This window comes from Equus przewalskii, chromosome 1, assembly GCF_037783145.1.
Source record: "Equus przewalskii isolate Varuska chromosome 1, EquPr2, whole genome shotgun sequence".
NCBI lineage: Eukaryota > Metazoa > Chordata > Mammalia > Perissodactyla > Equidae > Equus > Equus przewalskii.
This window is the reverse complement of record NC_091831.1, coordinates 123,496,905-123,503,452: the sequence shown is the minus strand read 5'-3', so window position 1 is coordinate 123,503,452 and position 6,548 is coordinate 123,496,905. Positions and strand designations below refer to the sequence as shown.

Below are 6,548 nucleotides of genomic sequence, written 5' to 3'. Positions count from 1 at the left end.
CCTGCTCTGGAGCCTTCTGACAGAGGCGGAGCAGCACTTCTGTTGGCAGCCAGCTCTGCGCGGTGCTTCTGGGACTCGGCCCTGGACGCCCAGCCCAGGATGTGTTCCTTCCCCTTCCCCATCATTCTGCGAGCTCTCCAGTCTCCTTAAGGAATCCCGTTCTGCTTAAGCTAGCTGAGTGGATCCTGGTGTCTACAACTAAAAACACTGACCAAAAAAATCCTTGTTTGTCCAAGTGTCCTCCAGGAAGGTCACACCAACTTAGGGTCCCACTAAGTGTGAGAGGACGTGATGCTAAGAGTGTTTCAGGGAAACCTGACTCTCTCTTGGGAGAGCCATGGTCAGGGAAGGTGTTCCTAAAAAGGTGACATTAGAACTGAGATCCTGGCCTGGGCAGTCCGTGCTCACACTTGGTGTTTGAGCACTTACCACGTGCCAGAAACAGGGCGGTGCCCTTTCCACACATTAATCTTATCTTCCTTACAATGACCTTGTAAGAGATTCAGTATTAGCCTCTTTTCTCAGAGGAAGAAACTGGGGCTCAGAGAGGTCATTTGACTTGCCCAAGGCCACACAGCTAATTCACGGAGAAGGTGGAACACAAACCCAGATTGGCAGGACCCCGAAGTCCACACTTGGCTCCTGGCCATGGGTCTACCTTGCTAGTCCATTTCTGTTCCCAGGGTTGTCTGCCTTTCAGGAGAAAATTGCTCTTGCCGCTAACTGCCTCTCTGAGCTCAGTGACACTGGGTTCCTTTCCTGCTATTGCCTTCCGTCTGGGTGGGTCTTCCCGATCGCCGAGACATGGAATACAAACTTTGTTTCAGAAGTTCAGAGAAGCTGGATAGTTTGGCCAAGGCCACACTGCTGGTGAGTGCTAAAGCCCAGACGCAGCCCAGCTCGGTTTGACTGGAGAGCCCAGGTTAAAATGGGACCGCGTTCCCCACAGAACAGGAAGGATGTGTGCCGTGGAGAAAGCTCATGGACACCACCTTCACCCAAAGGAAGCCTAACATGAACATCGCCAGCGACGTGTCCTGATAAGCTGCACTGAGAAGGACTCAGCATCTCTTGGCGATGTTCCTGCCCACAGCGCACGGCCCGAGTCTAAGCAGGAGGAAGCATGTCACAGGGCCCCGGGGAGGGACGTTCTGCCCAGTAACTGGGCTGCACCTTCACAAATGCCACAGTCACAGAAGATGTAGACAATGCAGGCACTGTTCCAGACTAATGAGCCCGACGCCCCAGTGCAAGGCCTGGGCCCAGACTGGACGGTGGACCAGAAAAAAATTGCTCTAAAGGACACTGTAGGGACAAGTGGCAAAATTTGGATATAGACTGCATATTAGCTAATAATATTACATCCTTGTTAAGTTTCCTGAATTCGTTGATGAAGTTCTATGAGAATATGTCTCTGTTTTTAGAAAATGCACGCTGAAGCAGTTAAGGGAAGAGGGAGCCGTCATAACGACAGAAATAGGGATGTAGATAAACAGAGAGAAAGCGAAACTGCTGAAATGTTAAATTGGTGAACCTGGGTGAAAAATATACAGGAGTTTGTTGTCTTGCAATATGTATTTAGGTTTGAAAAACAGCAAAATAAAATTTGGAAAAAAACATTGATCCTTCCTGGAAGCAATGCTTTAAGCTACAGAAAAGAGGGAAAGAAAGGCGATTTCTACTTAATGAGGACCTACGACACGCAAGGCACTGCGTACATATTTAGACCTCCACAGGACCTGAGAAGTAGTCCTACTTATGCCCATTTTACAGACGAAGGAACTGATGCTCAGAGACCCGAAGTAACCAGCCCAGGGCACCCAGCAGTTAGTGGCAGTGCAGGCCTTCAAGCCCGCAGCCGCCTGACCCCTAAGCCCACGAGCTTCACCCCACCTCTGGGTAGAGGGGCCGTGGGGGAAGGGCGTGGGGGAGGATGACAACCATGACGTCTGGTTCCACACAGAGACCCCGCCAGTGGGGGCCACTTTGGGAGGATGACCAGTGAGCGGAGAGGATGCTGGGAGGGGGGCCCCAGGCTTCCCATGCCTGCAGCTCCTGGCACAGCCCCCATTGTAGCCAAGCGTTCTTCTGAACGGGTGCCAGAAGGAAGAAAGAGGCCAGTGTCCGAGCTGGCAGGAGCTCAGAGCAACTGGCTCTGGCTCTCTTGGGGAGATGACAAACTCCGGCAACTGGGTCTGAATCCTGCTGCCTCTTGCCTTTTACGGGCGAAGGCCGCTGTGTCTCACTGAGGCATTAACCAACAAAACGATGCTATAAATAATGGCCGTTTCCACACCCATCCTGGCGCTGTGCAAGGCATCTTATATTTCATCCTCTTGACCATCCTTCGAAGCAAGCATTACTGTTCCCATTTTGCAGAGGTGGGGACTGAGGCTCAGGAAGCTTAGGCAACTTGCTCAAGGTCCCACCACTCAGGAAAGGCAGAGTTGAGTTTCATAACTAGGTCTGGGGGACCCTGAAGTCTGTCCTGATGCCTCGGGCCTGGTCTCAGACCCCATCATGGGGGAAGGGCCCTCAGAGACCAGCACTCCTTCCTCTTGCTGGGCGGTGGAATGAGCTGAGCTCTGCAGGGGGGCACGGCAACACACCCAAACCCACTGCCAGGGACTGGGCCAGCCAGGGCCAGCAGCCAGGTCTCCGGACGCCTAGTCCAGTGCTCCCTCTGGGAAGTGGAAGGTGCTGTGCAGATGTTGGGGCCAGGCAGGGCCACCTGTGAACTGGAGGGCAGTGTTGTAGATGGTGCTCCAGGCCACTTCACATGCTTTCTCAGGTCCTCATGTACCCTCAGCTCTCTCCCCACCCCACCCCCCGCCCCAAGCACACTCTGCCTTCATGGTGGCTCCTGGATGGTCAGAGCCCCTGCTGTGGTGTCCAGTGCCCCAGGACCCCCTGCATTCAGCCTTCTAGGGGAGGGGCTGCTAAACGAATTGACAAGGAAGAGTCAACAGCTAGAACCTTAGGTAGCACCCCTGTATTTAACAGACATCTCCAGGAGACCCTGACGCGTTACTTCCGATGAATAAAGCTCTTATAGTCAAACTTAAGGCACTATGGCAGGCTTGTGGGGAGCAATGTTGAGAGGAAGCCAATAGAAAGGAGACTCACACTGCAGTCTGAAAAATCACAGTATCACAAAACATCAAGCCACCCAGTACAAACTCCTTCCCCAACCTAAGGCTGGAATTCCCTTAAAGCATCCTCACCAGCGGCCATCTGGCTTGATTGCCTCTAGTGTCAGGGAGCTCACTACCTCATGAGGCAGTCTATTCCATCTTGGGCAGCTGCTGAATGGCTTCATTGTATAACAGCTAGCATGAACCATTTTTTTTCTTTCAGGACTCCAGCTGGTCTATCTGAAGGCGACTGGCTGGGGTTGACTGTGTTCCAGCTGGAACAGGTGTGCATTTCTCCCTGTGACAGCAAGGAATCAGTCAGTCATCCCCACACCCAAGGTCAAACATTTGTCGCCTCTCCGTGGTGGCGGCAGTCAGCCTGCCTTATTTTTCCACGTCGGAAGAATCCGATTATAGCAGGCCCTTTCTTGGGTTACATGTCATGGAGTTCTCTGACATCAGGTTGTATTTAAAGGCTCGGCGCCGGGACCGGCCCCCGCCACACCCCACCAGCCTTGGCTGGCCTTATTTCCCCAGCACTTTCTTTTGGTAACATGTAAGTCTCAGTTGAGTGTTATATGGCATAGACGCTGGCGACAGAGGTCGGTGACCCGGCCCCGCCCTACAGTGGCATATGGGGCTGTCTGGAAGGTACTATGCTGTGAAAGGGACATCAAACCAACCATGAACAAAGGACAGTCACAACCCAACTCAATCACCGTCTTTCCATGCCTCCTGATGTGTGCCATGCCCTATATTGGAGTGATAACATTAAATAAAATAGAATTCGGCGCATCAAGATTTGGTTGAGGCAACATGCTCTGGGATGGGTAATGTGGTACGTGAGGCAGGCTATCGTTGGTACAATCAAGGGATGCTTCCTGGGAGAAGTGGCCCTCAGGTAGCTTTTGAAGGATGGTTAGAAGTAGCTATGCAAAGTGAAGCAGTTCAGTTGCTGTAACTAAAGATCAAAATAACAATGGCTTAAACCCACTGGAAGTTTATTTCTCCTCCATGTGACAATAATAACTTAAGCAGTCCAGGGCTAACATGGCAGTTTCATGGTTTTGAAGCCCCAGATTCCATCCGTCTTATTGCTCTGCCATTCTCAATCAGTAACTTTTATCACACGGTCCAAGATAGCTGCTCCAGCACCTGCCATCATATCGTGAGTTCGGCCTATGGAAAGGAGAAAAGTGGAAGCTGAGGAAACGCCATTTCCATCAAGGACAGGCATGACCCAGAACGTGTACACGCCACTTCCCCTTGTATCTCGCTGGCAGAACTTGGACTCGTGGCCACACCCGCCTCCAGCAAGCCTGCCTGGGGAATAGAGTCTTCAGTTCTATCACTAAGGGCCATGGGGAGAAAGATCCCCAGAGGAACCAGGAACCAGCCATCTTTGTCACAAGGAGGAGCCAATCCCAGGCAGCAGGAGATGGGCGTGAACTTGCCTGGGCACGTGGGGATGAGGGGCTGAGTCTGTGAGGAACTCATTTAGGGGAACCGGGGCAGGAAAACTAACGGAGAAGCTAGAGGCAGAGGGCTTGAGTTCCCGGGTGGGGCTCCCCGGGCACCTCGACTGGAGCCCCGGAGGTTATAAGGAGCCTTTGAGGAACATGGGGTGAATTACACACCTCAGCTTTGTTTTATAAATAGACGCATTTCTGATAAGTCAGAATAGTTTAAATTGTACCTTAGTTTAAATCAGCCTGAAGGAGAGAGACCAGCAGGGGCTTGCAACTTAAAGAAACCTGGTGGGTCATTTTGCAGCTCAGAGAATCCTGTAGTCAACTGAATGGTTACTTCTCCATTGATCTTTTCTTGTAAATCTCTCAGTGCCTGCACCTCTTTGGGTACCTGTGTAATGAAGGATCTGTTGTGGCATCTGTTATCCCACTTTATCCTCATCAACACGATGAGATCAACGTACTATTTCTTTTTGAAAGATGCAAGAACAGAGGCTTAGGAATTCCTCCACAGGCACCTGAGCCCTTTGTGGTGAAGCTAAGCCTTCCGTCTTCCCACTCCACCATGCCACCTCCCAGAATCAAGTGGGCGTCTGCAGCAACATTTCCCCAAACGGGCAACAGTGGCATTGAGACCCTCACATTCACCCATGTGGCCCAACAAGTCTGGAAGATGATGCCTGTTCCATCTATCTCCACTTGGAGATCCAGAGTGTAGTTGTGATTGATGGCTCTGATAAGTCCTGCAGAACAGAACCTGACAGAACTTTAAACCATTGTCGTTTCCCAAACTTACATGACCAGAGAACAATCTTGTGCATCTAGCCCACAGGCCCCCTCTCCCACTTCTCCCATTCCTCTCTGACAGGGTTCCTCCAGTTGGAAAGAGTAGGCGGCTGATTGCCAGGGGACCCCAGGTAAAGCCTGAGGTTACCTGAGCAAGTTGCTTAACATCTCTGCTGGGGTTTTGGAGAGACAATAAACAGCACTCCTCTTCCCCAGCTCGAGTTCAGAACACAGTGAGAGACCACCACAGGCCGCTCACAGGGACCTCAAACACCAGTTCATTCTGGTAAGTGCTCCAGGCACCGTCCCCACCACCTCAGTAGCAGGACCGAGGGCACCCTCACTGCAGGCGACAGGTGCCCGAGATGGGGAACCCAGCAGGGCAGAGCCATCGGGCTCAGTTCCTTCCCAAACTCGCCATTCGGGGACGTCGCTGATCCACCGAGCACACTCCACGCCTCGGTTTCCTTACTTGTCAGGTGGGACCAATGAAACCCACACTCTCCGCCTCCAGGGCTGTCACAGGGAAGACACCAGTGGTGACAGGAAAGCGCCCTGAAAACTTTAAAATACTAAATTATCTTATTCAGGTATCTGTTCTCCTTTTCTCATTGGCTTGATGTTTAGTTAAATTGTTCGGTCAATCATTCATTCATTCCGAGTGTAGATGTTAGGCATAAGCCAGGTGCTGAAAGAATAAAGCACAGGTTTTCTGCTGAAGGGGAAAGAAAACGGCGGCCTCATCCAGCCCAAGCCCCGGTCTGCAGATGAGGAAGCAGTCAGAGCGACCGAGGGCCTCACCCAAGAGCCACCGAGCCACTGCTGTCTCCCAACATGCCACACCCTGCCCCACCTCTGTGCCTTGAACGTCCTCTCCCCTCCTCGCCATCCATACAAATTCTATCCAGTCTTCAAGATAGCTCTAGGCCCGTTTTCTCGGCTAGCCATCGTTTATTTTGGCCACCCCTTTCTCGGCGCTCACCAAACCCGTAGTGTCTGCAATGCTCATCTTGGCACCCGACTTTCTCCTCTGGTTTGACAAGGCTGTGTGTCATCTCCTCACTTAACCGTCCCATGCCCCTGTCTCGGACACTCGATTGGACACGCAGGAGGGGTCAGGGAGGGCTTGACGACTGACGGCCTGCTGACAGATTTAGCC

At 52.1% G+C, this 6,548-nt stretch overlaps 1 long non-coding RNA gene across 2 annotated transcripts; it reads right to left on the bottom strand.

Moving 5' to 3' along the window:
- Window positions 1-4,118: 4,118 nt before the first annotated feature.
- LOC139083706 (uncharacterized) lies at window positions 4,119-6,077 on the bottom strand. Of its 2 annotated transcripts, XR_011540617.1 has the most exons (4): window positions 5,862-6,077; window positions 5,246-5,346; window positions 4,831-4,994; window positions 4,119-4,313 (listed from the first exon to the last, which is right to left on the bottom strand). It is a non-coding gene; the product is annotated as an uncharacterized lncRNA (long non-coding RNA). The 2 variants fall into 2 exon arrangements; XR_011540618.1 differs by lacking the exon at window positions 5,862-6,077 and having other exon boundaries at window positions 5,122-5,346.
- Between the last annotated feature and the right edge of the window lie 471 nt (window positions 6,078-6,548).